Source organism: Haemaphysalis longicornis, unplaced genomic scaffold, assembly GCF_048455015.1.
Source record: "Haemaphysalis longicornis isolate Haplotype H1 unplaced genomic scaffold, Haemaphysalis longicornis Haplotype H1 scaffold_18, whole genome shotgun sequence".
Classification (NCBI taxonomy): Eukaryota; Metazoa; Arthropoda; class Arachnida; order Ixodida; family Ixodidae; genus Haemaphysalis; species Haemaphysalis longicornis.
In genome coordinates, this window is record NW_027526282.1 from 5,723,402 (window position 1) to 5,741,402 (window position 18,001).

Below are 18,001 nucleotides of genomic sequence, written 5' to 3' on the forward strand. Positions count from 1 at the left end.
CGTAATTGCCCCTGGGAGTAGCCGCGCATGCGGCAAGGGGGCAGTGACTGTTCGACCAGTCTAGCCGTCCGTATGCGATATTTCGAGTGTGATGTCTTCCGGGCGGAAGTGGAGCTCACATACCTGTACAAAAATATGGCTGCGTCTTAGCTCAGCTAACTAGGGTTATGCAAAGCAAACGTTTGGCTTAGTTTGGTTGTCTTGGTTGCGATTTGTTAACTTTTGATTTTGCTGTATTTCCGACCACGTCTCAAAGCCATTTGGTTCCATGCAACGCTCACAGAAGGAGGCTGGGCGAATGCACTGTTCTTCTTCGCCGGGCGCGAGACGAGTCACGTAACCCGAAACGACCCAGCGCAGCATGCATGGGAGGCTGCGGGGGTGATCGGATGCCTCGACGCAGCGGTGGTGACGACCGCTGTCGGCGCCCGCAGCAGCGCCGACAGCGTTCCCGGCGAATCATCCGGTGCGCTTGGAGGGGTGCGTCGCCGGAGGTGTGTCTCCGGTCAAAAGGTCACCTTGCGCATCCGCCGCGAAATATCTGGACAAAAGTAGTAAAGGTTTGGTTGAAACCATAATATTCGCGTAACTAAACATATTTTGTGCCTAGTACTTTAAACCACTGCTTTAAATTTTAATCGTTAGCAGTACTGCCGAGCTTAAGCGTAGCGTATTACTGTTTCGAAATTGCTGATGGCTATCTTATAACTGCAGCTCATCTTGTGCTGAATGGAATATGTAAAAGAACTGTGAAGGACCACTCACCCTCATTTGGTCTGGTGGGAGGAAGTTTTTTCCGTTGTGTAGCGCGAATCCATTTGTTCCGCAATTCTTAATCCTTCAGAAATTCGAAAATCCGTACTTTGGATCCGTTCTTGTAGTTCCCTGGACACCGAGGTATACAACACTTGTTCGGCATCTCTCTCTCTCGCTCTCTCTCTCTCACACACACACACACACACACACACACACGCACACACACACACGCACACACACACACGCACACGCGCGCGCGCGCGCGCGCACGCACACACACATACAGGCCTCAATCACGTCCCTGAAGAGATCTTTCCTGTCTGTGTCGCTCAAATTTTTAAGAAGTCTGTACCTGATGGTATCCAGCCCCGGGGCACTATTCTGATTGCACTCATCAACTCATCAAAGGGATTTCCAGCGTGTTACTGGCCAATCCCCCTAAGATGCTGGCCACACTGCGCTCTCCTCCGTCTTGAGGTATTTGTTACTAGGATCACCAGAGCCTCTTCACGTCGCCGTCACAGTTGTTCAGCTTCCGCGTCATACTCACCTTTGCTTCTAATTTGATCAATCAGGTGCCTTAGGAGCTGCAACTTCTTGCGATAAGATAGACTTCCCTGAAGGTCATCACAAAGACTGAGCAATCTATCTGGATAGCTGGGCTGCGTAATCTGGAGCGTGTTTGATAATTTCTCGGATTTTCTTGCGAAGTATTCTGTTGTGCTGCTGTCGCTTCCACAGTTTTTTGAGGCACCGTCGAGCTTCGAATAGATGCGCCAGTCTTGTGTTGACATTTGGAGTTTGGTTTGTGGTACCAATTCTCTCTGTCTGTTTTTATCAAGGCGAATTGCACCGCCTCCCAATACTCATACGACTTGCTCTCCCTCGTTGTCTCCTCTGGTCTCTCGTCCTGTTCATCCGTAAGTTTGTCCTAGCTCCTAATTCTTAGTGGTTCGATCTTCGCCCTTACCCGCCGTGGTGGCTCAGTGGCTGGCTAAGGCGTTGCGTTGCTGAGCACGAGGTCGCGGATTCAATTCCCGGCCGCGGCGGCCGCTTTTCTGATGGAGGCGAAAAATAAAAACGCCCGTGTGTACGAGATTTCGGCGCACGTTAAAGGTCCACAGGTGGTCAAAAACTAATCCGGAGCCCTTCACCACGGCGCTCCTCATAACCTGCTTTTCGTCGGCGCGTTAACCCTACAATGAATCAATAAACCGAACGTCGCCCTTACAGCGGAGCTCCTGGCTGTGATCTTCAGGACGCCGTGGTCGGACTCCAAGTTCCCACCGTGTCCTACCACGTAGCGTCCAACATGTCCGCAAGGAGCGACAGGTCAGGCGTGGTGTGTCTGGCAGTGCTACTGGCCACTCGTGTACGAGGGTCTGGTTCTTTCAGCAAGGGGAAATTGTGCTGACCCATGACGTTCATTAGCTCCCTCCCTTTTTTCGAGCAGAATATACCCCACGTCGTAGGCGGTGCATTAAAACCAGCCAGCAAGAGCAACGTTCTACAGCCGGTTTTATCCATGGCATCCTGAGTGTTTCCCGCCCTGTCAAGGTCCTTGTTGACTGATCTGCATTAAATGATTGGTACGAAAACGTTCTGTGCACTCCCTATAATTTCCGCGTAATGATTTAAATACACGTGGGCCCTCAACCCTTTTGTGTGGTTACATGTTGTGATGCTGCTATGTTGCTCCGAACCAGCCCTGCTTCCCTCTTTCTATCGGATCGACGTGCGCTACGAAACACAGGAGCCTGGGTTTTTATTTGTCTCCTCCATGACCCTAATATCTGGCTGGCTGTCGGGTGAGTTCACGTATTGTTGTAGCTCACCTGCCTTGTCTTTGAAGCTGTGGCAATTCCACCGGATAATTGTCATGTTTACGGTTTGCGTTTCAGTACGGTGTCCCTCTCCCTCCTTCTCTCGGGTGTAAGACCACCTTCAGATCCTGTCGTCTCATATGGCACCCCTTCCTTTTCTCTTGTGTCAGTAAGGCTCATTGACGTTTGACCTCGCGCTTGTCTATTCTAGATATCATCCCCGTCATTTCCGCTACAATTTGCGATACGTGTTTCCCAAGCTGCGCTAAAGTATTCTTCCTTTCCTGAATGGGATTACTCAACGGTGGTTCGTCCTTTGTGGCTGACATCGGGGGCTTTTGGTGTCCCTTTCGGTTTCGCTGGATGTCCCCCTGAGGTATCTTTTCCCTGAGTGCGGGGCCTCCTTCTCCCAACTGAAAATTCTCCGCACGTAAATGTCTTCTCCTTTTCCCAACTGAAATTTATTTCGACGCAGCTGCTTCTACAGAAGTGCACATGGTCGTCAGCGGCATGTTAATCCGAGCAGTACTTGTTCAGAGGCATCATGGGACCGGCACATAATTGCCTGTGCCAGACGCACGCTCAGCATGTGAAGAAGTTATAAAGTGACTGATCAAGAGTGTTTGGCTGTCGTCTTAACTGTGCATACATTCCCCAGTTATTTTTACGGCCGCCGTTTTACAATTTTCACGGGCCACCAATCTCTAGGTTGGCTCGATGGGCGCCGTGATCTATGTGGGCGGCTCACCCACTGGGCCCTCGTACTCCAACAATACGATTTTGCAATTTTCTAAAAAAGCGGTCACCGACCCACTGCCGCTGACTGCCTTTCCCGGCTTCCAGTTTCATCCACTGCTTGCGATGACGGCAATTTTGACATTTATCATGCAGCAGTCGTTCAGACATTCCCTCACATTGAAACCTTTCGGCGAGAGCAGCTACAGGGGATTCTAAGCTAGCATACGTCTTCGCCCCTGCTCGCACTGTTTTATTTGGTATGGTGTGCTCTACAAAGCGAACTACAACTCGACTGGCGCGCTTGCCTTTCTGGTTGTAGGAAAAGCGCGCAGCGATCCCTGCAGCACGCAAGGGAGCGCCTGCACCCTTGCGGGCTGCCTGCTATGCATGATGACTTGACGTGTGGGTACCTTGGCTCCGCTCGTACATCACACCACCCACAAGAACGCTTTTACTGGCCGAACATGTGGCACACGACTGAAAAATGTTGGACTAGTTGGGTAGAGTGCCAGAGCTGCAAGCGTGATGCATCCACATCGTCCCGTCCTCCTTAATCCTGTTCAACCATTCACTGCTGCGTTTGAGTAGGGGGGGATTGATCTCGTTGGCCCACTTCCATGAACGTCAGCTGAAAACCAGTGTACTATTGATTGATTGATTGATTGTAGGTTTTAACGCGCCGACGCAACGCAGGCGATGAGGCGCGCCGTAGTGGAGGGCTCCGGATTAATTTGACCACCTGGGGATCTTTAACGTGCGCCGAAATCTCGTACACACGGGCGTTTTTGCTTTTCGCCTCCATCAGAAAAGCGGCCGCCGCAGCCGGGAATCGAACCCGCGACCTCGTGCTCAGCAGCGCAACGCCTACCAGTGTACTATCGTCTTTGTCGATCACCTGACGCGTTACGCAGACATTGAGGCTGTAACGATTGTTTCAGCAGCCTCCGTTTCTATGTTCCTCCTGAAATGTATTATTCTGACGCATGGCGCCCCGCGCGTGCTCATTAGTGATCATGGGCGACAATTTATTGCGGATGTTGAAGAGTTACTTCGCCTTTGCACCGCGCAGTTCTGGAAGGCTACACTGTACCATCCTCAAATGAATGAGCTGGAACCCACTAATCGAATGCTTCTCAACGTGTTTTCTATTTACGGGCCTGCGCACCGTGGTATCACAGTCCTGGTCTAAACATACTTACGACATCCGGCACCACAGTGTATGATTATGGAAATGTCATTTGGTCTATCTGTGGACTGCCATAGGAAAACGCGGGTTGCGCAGTACGTTTTTGTCATATTACACAGGCCTATTCGTTATTCTGGACAGTGAAAGTGACGTGGCCTAGGGCCCCCAACGAATTGTGCCGGTCAAGCCAAGGGGTTGTGTGCTTGCTTGAAGTTGAAGTTGTGTGCTGCCGAATGATTCACCCGGCGGTTTTTGTCTGCGGATGGGGAAATGTAGCTCGCTATGAATTGATATAACATTGCGTAGAGCAGTTGGCATGGGCTATGTAACAGCCAAATTACGCCGGCGAGATAACCGGAGCTACGAGAAAAAGAACGACGTGCTTTTGCCAACTCGGGGCTCCGACAGACTGATGTACCCTACGGGTATTTTTCCCTTTTTCAGGAAATCTCCGGCTGAAATATTGGCCAAAGGAGAATAGCGAATCTTTAATATATGAACGAAATTTCCGGAGTCATGAAGTAAAAATGAAAATGTCAGTAAACCAGACCTCGCATCGTTTATTATTGTTTTCTTTTAAAAAGTTGCTGTAACACTTCGCCAGATTTATGTACAAATTTCTGCAGTCGCGTTTCCGCAAGCTAAAAGGATCTAAGGCCCCTAAAATCCAGTTCATAAAACAGGAGGCAGTATAGAGGAAGGGATACTACATGAGAAAGAGCTAGTCAAGTGTGAAGTGGTGGCGGCTGAAGGGCTGATTCTGTTCGCATGTATTCCTGAGCAATGTACAAAAAAGTACATTTGGGGTGCGTCTTAATCTGCGTGCTGTCAACGAGAGATTGCGCCAGCAGTCCCGGTGCTGAACAATACTTACCTCCATTAACTAGCAATGTCTTGTTATATTTCATGCGGACAGTTTTAACTCAGAGCTTTACCATATAAAGTAGGTATGCTGTTTGGTACAAAACATGACGTGCATAGACAAATGCTGCTGAGTGGCAGATGTTGTGGAAACTAGGTCACGCTGAAACTCGTTCCCTGAACGGCGTCTGCATCCGAGAAGCTACGTAAAGTAGACATAGGTAGCGCTGGCCAATGCACACAACCGCACAGAAATCCGCGTAGTGATCTGTCAGCTACAAAAATGAATGCAGGGAAATTTGCAGTGGAATTCTGGAGAATCTTGCGGGGGGAAATGCACAAAATAGGGAATTTTTGAACCTATAAATTGGAATCGCTCGCTCCAGTACGGAACATTACTGCTCGGACACCACGCTACCGACGGTTCTCAACCAGACCTTTTAAATAAACCATCTCTTCACCCTAACAACCGTCTGAAATATCGTGGCCGTTGGCATTAGCCCAGCGACGACCGAGGCTACTTTTCCCCTCAGAAAGGTCCGTAACTCCCTTTCGTGGGATGATAGTGCCTCTTTTGCGCACAGACGATAGTGCACAGCCGCGGTAGATCACGGCGGATTTTGATGGATATGGATTTTGGGGGCACGTCCACATTTGGTAGGATAAGTTGACTGTTGCGGTGCAGAGGCTGTAGTTTGGAGGTGGTGCTTGTGCTGGGTGGATTAGGTGCAGGCGGTTTGGTGTGGATTTAAATGGGGTTTATTTGATCTGTCGCGGTGCAGAGGGTGTAGTTTGGAGGTGGTGCTTGTGCTGGGTGGATTAGGTGCAGGCGGTTTGGTGTGGATTTAAATGTGGTTTATTTGACCTGTTTATTCAGTACTTGTTTTGCTCAATGTTACCAGGCGTCTCAAACACAACTGCGACAGCATATGTACCACCACTAATGAAGTGTACGTTTTACTCGCAGTTTCGCCCTGGGCGAGTGTAAACGTGGTTCTTCTCAACCATGCAAAACAACCGATCTGTCGACGCTTGCGTTATTGTTGGTGATCGAAAGCGCGTATAAAAAAGACAAGTATGTGCTTTTGAAGCAGCTAGTTATAAAAGTTACCAAAGAAAAAATGTGACGCTTGTAACTGGGCTTAGTGAATTTTTTTACACTAATACGTACCAGTATAACTTGCAACAGAGTGTGATTACATAACCGCTGATTTTTAACCGAGGAACGCTGATTATTGCCTGATAGAAAATGATAGGGGGTTAAAAACTCCCATTCACAAAGCTGTTCGTACGTAAGGCCTCCTAATTGGTGTTTATGATTATCCAGTGCCTTTCATAACCACGGTTCTCGCGAGGAACCAACCACGCATGACGATACGTTGCTTGCGAACCGCATGCGAACGTGCACCATGTTTTTCCAACGCGTGTCATTAGTTCTTTACCGGGCTTGTGAACAATGCTGTCATTTATAGCGTTTTCCCAGCCTGGCACAAAGTATGGGGAATAACTTTTTTTGCTCTCTCAAGCGAAAAACAGCTCCTACTTTCCCTGCTTTAGTTATAGTTTGGCATTATTATTTGCAGTATGAGCAACAATCATGCATCGCATAAAAGTGTTTGCGATTCCTGTGTGAATTCCTCTACGTCATTTTGAACCTTACAATACGGTACACTATGTGGGTTCGTTGTGCAATAGAAGATCAGTTTTCATTGTTAAGACATGAAGGGTGTTGAGTTGTAAGTGTCACATTATTTTAACTTAAGAGCCAATTGTCGTAAGGGCTGCAAACAGTAGTGTAAACTTTTCAATGCGTTAAAAAGTGGAACAAATGCGAAAATAACGTATTTTTTCAGTGGTTTATCCAGTCACACGGTAAGGTTCGGTTTTGATATTCATGGAAAAGTATGGTGAAAATGCTTTTCACATACGTGCATTAGAATGAGAGACAGCTGGGCGAGTTGGAAGGGGTTCACATTCAAAATTTAACTGCGCGAAAGACGGATACAAGAAAGGACACGGACGAGCGCAGTCTTCGCATACGGATTCATACATTGTTAAGGTAACGAAGACGGGAAACCGAAGGTGCATTAGGCGCACGTCTTTACCGAGAAGCCAGCACCGTGTTGGCCATAGCAAGAACCTGTTCTTCCTCTACTTGCAGCGTGCCTAGCCCCAGCGTGCCTAGCGCCATCTTCTTTTCAGCTGAGACCTAACACATGCCCGCAACGCTTAGAGCTACGTACCATCCTCCCATTCGCCGGAGCCTGTAATTACTGTTATTTCTGCATTTTAAACAGTGCATATTCTTACTGAGTCATACTGTTTGGAACTCCCTCTAGCGAACTTTGAGAAAGTAAAAGGATACCACTGGGTTCAACATTATTTCGTTGATTGGAACCAGGTTACTTACTTCTTACGTTACACCATTTGTAAGACTGCTCTCTTTTTTTCGTTTTTTAGAGAAACAAGTATAGTGGAGCGCCGTTTTTTTTTCATGTCTGATCAATTTCCTCTGCATTCAATTGAACTATATTTCGCTGAAAATGCTTCCTCTTTTCCCCCAGCTCTTTGAGGACGCGCGCGGTTTGCAGCATTCCAGTAAATCTTCTCGGGACCCCATCATTTCTCATGTGTGATAGGAGCGCGACAGTGAAATACTTCTTCGTGTATGTTTTCTTGTCCCTGCTGTCATTCCGAGCTTCCTAAGAAATGAATAGGTGGAAATGTAAACTCCACATGCACTGTAACAGTAATGTCGGGTTTTCCCCATTTGCTATGTGGGGGGCCATCAGCAGCGTGAGGTCAATAACATCATTAACAGAAGAGCTCTTTAGGCCGAGCTTTGTCCGATCCCCGCACCAAGCAAACCTCGAAACCTGAAGAACAAAATCTGGTCAGTGAGGTCGCGGAAATTGAACCCGGTACCTTAACGCTGTAAAACCCGTAACCAAACTAATGGGCCACTCTGAAGTTTCGAGAAATATTGGGTAATCAGCGGCGAGGAACCGTGACATGTACAGCCAATTGGAGAGAAAAAACGCTCCCCGTGGTTAGAATTCAACCTGGGTCTCTCGCGTTATGAAACCGGCGTATGTCCGATTGAGCTATCATAGCATTCCAGGCGATTAGCCTTTCCTCTGGATTCGTTGCGAGGACGCTGGCTTCGGACTTGGCCTGGGTTCTAGCTCGTATGCTAACCCGGTCCACTTTGGGAGAGATGTGAGAGCCTGCAGACGAAACGATCCCGGCCTCCCAGTCATGGAGAACTTCGAGCTGCAAGTTCTGAAAAAAAATGTGATGTGCAACAGCCGGGTCTCCGAGGAAAGTATACAAGGGCCGCCAGCTGTGCTGTGTCTCCAGCCTTGCACCACTACTGCAAGCAGCGTTAATTTCTTGTGTTTATGAATTACGAAAATTGCGCTAAAAGGACAAACACAGGAAGGACTACAGACCAACTAGCCCAACGGCACATTTTACTCAAGTTCTTGTGTTTAATTTAGCTATAAAGCGTCTTCGAAGAATTGAAGTATCATATAACAGCTCTTGGTGCACCTGCGCCAAAAATTACAAAACTTAGACAATGACACGCCTTTGTCATCACTCTCGCTATGTAAAATAAATGATGGCATGAACCTTAGCGAAAAGTCAATAAATGATGTGAAAGCCTCTTTTCCCAATAATTACACCACAGTATCAGCATGAACCACGTTGGCTGTTCTAAGGTTTCGTTAAGGAATTGCACGAACAAAAAGTCTGAATTTACAAAGAATTTGTAGCACTGCTGCAGACTTGCAGTTAGTTGCATGGGGAATCTCGGGTTGTTTTTCAGACTTTTCAGTAGGATATTTCGACAAAACCTTAGCTGCAACTTTTTTTATTGATTTACAAGGTTCAGCGTAACCGCATAATTCGGTTTCCTGCAAGCGCCCGCCCTCCCCTAATTATAATAGAGTTTTAGCATATCGTTACCGTATTTGCGTTACCGTTTACCAGGTTTGCGGCAGTCGACTGCGCATTGCGCATGCGCGACGAGTTACCGCGAACGGTAACTTACCGGCAAAGCCTTTACCGTCCCCACGGCACTTCCTCAGCAGACGAAGTGTACCCTGTCGTCTTGATTAGAGCAAACGCAGTGCGCTTGGCGCTTGATTCTCGGTAGAGCCGGTAAAACTATTCTTAGTTGATGTTGTTTATTACATTATTTCGTTAAATGGTGCTATTTTTTTCCAAATGGGTGACGAAATGACCGCTCCTACTCGTGCTAAGCCTCGCCCGCCTAAAATACTTCAGATAAGTGTCTGCGCGCGCAAAGAGCTTTAACGTCTCCAAAATTGTGCCTGGCGAGGTAGTGTAGGTTAATGAGTAATTATTCCATCATATTTTACCCATTGCATTCCGAAATATTAAGCGAAGACGTAAAGGCTAATTTACCTTGATACCTTGATTACGCAGTAGATGGCGCCACAGACATCACTTTTCTTTTTTAAAGCTATACAGGTAATGGCTACAGTATTCTGAAAACTAATAATGCTATTGTGAACGCTTCACCTGCAAAGTGAAACATTCAAGCTACTTTAAACAAAAGTAGATAGCTCTGACCAACAAAATTATGCGGGGTTTGCTTTTATTACTGCATTAGATGTCGCTTTGTGCCCCACGGCGGGCGTAAGCCAGAATACGCAAACAACAAACCATTTGCAAAAACGCGTTTTACCTTCTTCACCGGTAAGCGGAAACTCCGGCTTCTGGTTGCACGGTAAATGGTAACGCAAACACGGTAGCGATATTATAAAACTGTTTAATATATCGCTGGCCGAATACATAAGGCAGTAAGTTCCATTACGTGCATAGCCTTTGGTGACCTTTAGCAAGAAAAATGCCCAGAAAAAACACAATTTCTCTGAAGTAGGCAGCACGTTATGGCGTTTTTGGTGCTTTGACAGTTTCTTTTGTGCACGGGAAAATGTTCTCAGTGTCGACGCCTGTTTCAGCTCCCGGCATTATGCATTGTCAAAATAAATTTCGCTCTCAAGGAGCGCCTTGTTCGCATTCCCCCTTTCGGTGTACGAATTCCTATAAAAAAACAAGCAGGTCTTGCAAACACAGTACGAGGTATAAATTGTTTATCGTGTACTTTTCTTGTTTTTTATACCAAGAATTCAATGACGAAAACCCTTGCTTCACGTCTCCCCGCACCCGGGCGAAAGTGGAGGCCGAAAATAAACTCGGACCAAACAGTTGGGCAAAATACGCGTTTTCTCATAGAATGTTTCTGATCTCTCTCATCATAAAGGTCTGAAGACACAATTGGGCGGTTTTAGAGCCCACTTTGCATTCATAAACAAAAAATATCGCATGCAATGATTCCCGGCGCTAAACATAGCGTGGGCCCGCCGCAAGAGAAGCGAATTGTAAATAAAATAGCCCATAAACCTAGTGCTTCGAAAGAATATTAAAATGTCGTTGACCAACTGTAACACTACGCATCCTCCTGAACACTAAGCGCCTATATAACTTTCAAATTTGTCTTGCCACAAATTCTCAGCGAATTTACAGCTGAACAAAACGAAGTCTGTGAGTCGGGGCTTTTTAATCTGGAGTCAAGGCTCAAGCTGCCGCTGAATACGGCATTTAGGCTTATTTTTGCGCGTCATTTTCTGGGACGTTTCAGGTAGTCCACTGCGGCATTAGAAATGAGGGGAAGTACGCCTTCAAATTACTTCCACCACAAGCAGGTTCATTACCGCAGAGGCCTATAGATACCCTGACTAGAAACCTTCTTCCTTTGAGTACACTTTTACTTTAAATCTGTCTTTATTAATTGTGTAAAGACCTCTACAATCCCGCCTATACTCTTAAACTATTGCCACAAAATGTGTTCGCACGCTCTTTCTAGCGTTCCCCTTTCCTTTGATCGATGTTTCTGCAATACAAAAAAGGCGCACCGAGTTAGCTTTGACCCAGCCCACTTACCAAATCGAAATCCTCACAGCACATTTTCTACACAAATATTATGCAACACATCTTATTCTGTTTTCCACTTTTTCCTAGTCAGTGTAACTCTCAATTTGGGGCGGCTCTGAAGATCTCAACTGTTTTAATCTCGGTGCCATCTGCGCTCCAGTGCACATTTATCAGTCTCGGCTTCTATCGCGACATAATCAGTCACTGTACGCGGAAACACGTTTAGGGCCAATTCAGGACCAAGACAAGGACAGTCAACATAGCCAGCTGCGCCAAATTTATAGAATATTAATAACCCATTCTCAGGAGGGGGAGTACACGTACGAGCAGTTGGCTATGGAGCACGTATAGCATATAAAATGGATAGTCCGGACGCACCCAACACCCGCGTGACACCATTCTACTCTACCTGTCGGAAGAGCAGCGTTGCCTAACAAAAGATAGAAAACACATAATATAGAAGAGACACAACCATAAACTTATCCGAAGCAAAGTTAACGAAATCAACCAGAGGGCAGTGGAATACGCCCCTACGCTATGCAGACAATATTACCCCGATATAGGCTTGTCCACTTCCACTGTTAGCTGTACCAGCCGTCGCCAAGAAAGCCTGAACTTTGTACACCTAACGCATGTGCATAACCTGTCACAGCTTGTGGCGGAACCAACGCGCGGAAACAACGTATTGGACCTCATACTCACTAATCAACTTAATAGTGCAGTTACTCATGTCCTGGAGGAATCCAGTGATCACCGCGCCGACCATTGCTCCCTATCTATACCACTGTCCTATAAACCCTGAACTACCAAGGCCATTATTGGTTGGAAACAGCGGGTTAAAACAGGATCACGAAGAAAAGAACCGGACAGGGCGTGCTCTTTACCAACTAGCCCAACTCTCCATCCTGCTACTGAGACCATACTTAATTACGCACGCGCAAATGTCTAGAAAATGAATGGTATGCTGGCAGCGATTACACCCAATTTCGAAGCTAATTTTGAAAATTTCTCTGGAAATGAAAATTGGATTAAATTTTATGACATGTTAAAATAAGTCGAAGGTAGTTGTGTTCCAGAAATAACAAAAAGAAGCGAGCATTTAGTAAGGCGTCACGGACAAAATCGACAGACGACTGGCATAATTATAAGAATCTATCGAGGAAAACCGAAGCCACCATTAAAGAAGCCAAACATACATTTTTCAATTTCACACGGCCTTACCTCCTGAAAACTGACCTTAAAAAATTCTGACGAGTAGTAAACCCTAAAAACACCGATTCCTCGACCTCGCCAGACGGCGAGCATGGCGATTCTCCGTCGGCTGAGGGAACCGCGGAAAAGATCTGTGATCAGTTTGCCTCGGTATTTTCCAATGAGCTTCCATTAGATTCGCAAGACCAACCAGAGACCATCATTCATGATACCTTTCTCGCGATAGATATCACCGAAAATGGCGTAGCACGTACTATTGAGCGACTTCAGTACGAGACGAATCTAGGCCTGATGGCATTAGCGCCAAACGTCTGAAATTAACCACTGAAAAATCATCGTACCTATTGAAACTGATATTTCAGCAGTAACTTGACACAGTTTGCTTCCCGATTACTGGAAATCAGCGTTAGTGATACTTATATTTAGATCTGGCTTAAAATCATGTGCTAATATAATTACCGGACAATCTATCTAACTGCTATTCCGTGCAAAATACTCAAGCATATTCTGTTTACGCACATCGTATCACACCTCAATAAAAATAACCTGCCAATAGATAATCAACATGGCTTCCGCAATACCCGATCTTGTAAAACTCAGCTGTTCGAATTGGTAACTGACCTTAATGATTCTCTGAATAACTCTCGCTACACTGACGCAATTTTTATAGATTTCTCGAAAGTATTCGACCGCGTGCAACAAAACGGAGGATTACCAAAATCTGCAATTTACAGCAAGATGATGAAACAACCCAGTGGATAAGCGGTTTTTGTACTAACAGGGTTCAGTCAGTTAAAAACGTTATCTCTAGTCCGAGACCCGTCAAGTCCGGAGTACCGTAGGGTTCCCCGCGAAGCCATTTATTGTTTCTAGTCCATTATAATGACATCGGATCCGACACTAACTCTTCACTGGGTCTTTTTGCCGACGATTGCATAATATACGAGGAGATCACTGAACCAAACGACGTAACCATCTTGCAGTCCGATCTTACAAAGTTGTCAGAACGGTGCCGTTTATGGCGAATGGAAATAAATGTTGACAAAACTAAGCTCGTACGTTTTTCATCTGTTGCAGAGAGAGAGAGAGAGAGAGAGAGAGAAACTTTAATCACAGTTGAAGTGAGCATATTTGTGGTCGGGGTCTTCAGTCCAAGACTCCGTTGGTACGACCGGTTGCAGATCCTTCGCCGAATGACTATGTCATAAACAACTCAGTAATTCAAACAGTTCCATCTGTTCAACATCTAGGCATTTTATTCCCCTTCTATCTAACCTGGATTAGCCACGTAGAATACATTACCTTGAAAGCATTACGGAAACTTGGCCTTCTCAAGTGCCGCCTGAAACTTGCGAACAAGAACACCAAACTTCACGCAGACAATACTGTAATTACACCAACCCTAGAATAGGTTTCCATAGTATGGCGCCCTCATACAGCAATCCTTACTGATAAGCTCAAACTTGTTGAAAACAAAGCCGTGCGATTTTATTTTGTCATGTTATTCTTGCTGTGAAAGTGTGTCATTCATTAAGAAAAGTTTAAATCGCTTCTTTCTTGCCATACGCAAAAAATATTTCCGCTTATCTTTCTTCCACAAACTATATCAGTGATTCGCCGTTCCGCCATACGTTCATTCACCCTGCTTCATTCGTTTCCACAAGCGTCGACCATGATCATAAGATAGAACCTATATTTTCTCGCACAAAGAAACAGTAATACTCACCCCTTGTTTTGTCGATAAACGAGTGGAAAGCTCTGTCTGCTAACATTGTAACGCATACGCAGCAATCAACTTTCCAGACTGCATTATTACGTTCCTTGAATGTGATTGACAATCTTAGCTATTGCCATTTTTGCTGCTGTATAACGCGATGTGCAGCTTTTTCAATATGCTCACTTGTCAAAACCTTGCTGTGTTCTTTCTTGCTTATTTCGGTTGACCGACTGTGCACCTTGCGCATGTTTTCGTGTCTTCTTGTTTTCTTGTTTAAAAAAATATTGTGTTGTCCTGTATAAAACCCTCTTACGTAAAACCCTCGAGGGCCTTAAAGGTGTTGTGCCACCAAATTTGTTGCTTGTGCCTTCTTTGTTGCAAAAGTTTTATATTTCTTTAGAAAGCATGATGCATGCTCTCACATGCATATATTGTGAGTAAAAAATTTATTATCGCACGATTCATGTGAACAGGATTCGGTTTCGGTTTCTGGGCGCCGATTCAAGCAGTGTCGTCACAGTCTTGCGAGGACGCTCTGCCACGTGTGTCTACCATGCGGCGCTTCGGTACGCTGCGACTTTATTGCGGCGTCTGCTCCCGCACACGCGTACTTCACCACGGGAGTAAACACGCCGACTCCTCGGATGCAGACAAATCCTCGGCATCCTCGGATGCAGACAAATGAAAACCATTCATATTCAAACCATGGAAATGCAATTGGATATGCAAACCATGCCCCATAAAAAACCGCTCAAAAAAAGCTGTCCCCGCCACGAATCGAACCCCAACGTCGACCGAGCGGGCGCGACGCTCGAGACCACTGCGTTACCGCACAAATGGTGCCACGCACCGAAATAGCCGGTGTACTAGATGGAGGCCATCCTTCGAGTCGTACATCGGTGTTTACTAGCTAGTTTACGGAATTCCTGGCTGGTAAACTGAAATGTCTTAAATAGCGCTTGCGCAGCAAGGTTCCGCGAAGCTCGGCATTAGCTTATCGACATCAACTCTGCCCCTTCGCGAAAGCGCTCGCAAAAGTAAGTGTGCCGCTCTCCGACTGCGATTTTGCACTGTAGGGATAGTGCTTGCCGTGCTTTGGTTTTACTTTTAAGTGCGAATGCACTTTATAAGCGACCCCAAACCATCCACCGCCGGCGGCGGCGGCGTCCGCAGTGCTCCTCTATATTTAAAAAAGAAACAGCATCCGGCGCCAGGTTTCGATCCGAGGATCCGCAGCGCGACGCTCTACCGACCAAGCCACGGACGCGACGCTGATATCAGTGTTAGTGACGCGCCTTATATCTTTAACGCATTCAAACTACGTCGTCAGCGGCGTGCGTTGGCGACTCAGCGGCGTTATAGCGGCTTGATAACTGCGTGGTGTACACGTGATACTACAAACCCGATGGAAGAGATGGAAGAGAAGGCGGCGAGGCGGTGGGCTGCGGGGGCCGAGCGCAAGCGCCGCAAGCGGGCCGACAACCGTGCATTCGCACTTTCACATTCTCCCCCTCGGGGAAATGCGGGGGAATTTTTTACGTTAAAAAACCTTGGCCGATATTGATCTCTTATCACCCAAATAAACCTACGTAACTCTTCGTCTGCACGAAACTGACCTTATATTTTCTACAGGCGAGCCGATCGCATACGCATATGTTGTTTGCAGCTCCGGGATAGCGGCGTCACCGAATAGCACAGCCGAAGCGTCGAAAGCCAAAAACGCATCGCATTAGCGCTAGTGTTGAGTAGTATGGGCTTCATAGACCTTACTGAGTTTATTGCACTCCAGAAACTAACAAACTAGAGCCGCATTCATTGTGGCACGAATGTTGTCGGGGCGCAGTTCTCGCTTCTCGGTCGATTCCCGACGACGCGTCGGGCGACCAGTCGGGCGACCGGTTTTGTTGGCGTCTTCGGTCGCCGAGTCAGTCACACTACGGCAACTTTCCATCGCCCGACGTGTTTGTGTCACCGTCGGGGTAGTGTGACAACGCGGTCTGGCAATTCGCCATTTGGCCGATGGTTTGGCGACTCGTCGGCGTCGGCGTCGCCGTCGTGTCGGCCTAGTGTGTCTGATAAGACCAAGCGACCAAACAAACTGTGGTAACTATAGTTCACGTTAACGTCGCTCGAGTCGCTAACGTTGTATGACGTCACAAACTTTGTTATGCTGGCAATTCACTGACATCATGATTAGCGGCGCTAGCGATAGGTCCCGATTTCCAGAAGAGCTTTTAGGTACTTTTTAGAAGCGAATTAAAATGTCTATTAAGCGCTTGCTTTACCCAACAGTTCGTGTTGAGGGTCCTTGCATACAGAGAAAGCTTACAGCAGCCTTTTCACAGACTTAATATTTGGTGGCACAACCCCTCTAAGGTAAATAAATAAATAAGTAAATAAATAAATAAATAAATAAATAAATATTGGCTCAAACAGGGTGGTGGCCTCCAAGGCGCGCATCCAGGAAGAGGACATCACAGTTATTGACAAACCTAATCTACCCACTCACGAATAAGAGTGGGACCCACCGCAGCATAACTTGCACGCTTAAGTACTACGAAGGCAACAGCGAGAAGTTAATGCAGAACCTCCGAGACAGGCATCTAAAAACAGAACCTAGAGGCAAACTCTGACCCTATTTGGGCAAGCCCAACGAAGAGCTGGATCGACCCATTTTCCTCCCATTCTCCGCAGCAATTGCCTAGAGTAGGAAGAACACTGGCAAGATACCGGACGCCATCACCTAAGGAGTACTACATATTCTCGAAGACAACTCCTTATTAATGAATGTTCTGGTACATATCAACACTATTTGGGAAACAGAACATCTCCCCGCTCAATGGGAAACGGTCCAGATAAGACATACCTAAACCGGGAAAATCTCACTACATAGCCTAAGGCTATATAGTGAGGCTAAATCTCACTACATACCCTACGGCCAATAACCCTGACCTCCTGTGTTGGGAAACTCATAGAACGGATTGTGCTCAACCGCCTTCAGAAACATTTAGACGACACAGAACAAAAGGCCGCGACTATGTTTGGATTCCACAAACACCTAGGAACCCAAAACGTAGATCTTCAAATAGAGCAGAAGGTACTCATTCAAGCCACGTGCCACTCCCCGAGGGCAACAGTGGCCCTGGATGAGGGCGCTTTCGATGATTTAATTACAGCAGATACACTCACAAATCTGAACAGGGCGGACTGGGGAACGCTGACGTACAAGGACATCCCCAATTTCTACGCAGACCACAGCGCCGCCCTCAGGATAGTACACGGCACATCCGACCCCGCAAGATTAAATTAGGGACTAAAGCCACCATCCAGGAATCTGACGCGCACACGCCGACAATATCTTCCTCCAGAAGGGAACCGGCTCCCTCGGCGGAATTCAGGCCAAACAAAAAAGAGGAATAAAAGAAGCAGATATTGTACATTTGGTCCCCGCATTCGCCATTTTGAGAATACCCTACCCCACTCCATATCTATTACTAAACAACAGCAAGTTAAGCATCTTTAGTACACTCATAAGGAAGTCAGTAAATCATGTGGGAGGCCTACTTATGAGCGTCTCCACAGAAAAGCTCCTCAGAATGGGCCTGCACAACACAGCAGAACAGTATTACGGAGCGAAACTGCAGAACACTTGCCCACAATGCTTAGAGGCTGCAATCAGAAAGCACCGCCGCGAAGCTGAAAATAAATATGAATAAATCTGAAGTGATGGGGATTAATTATGCC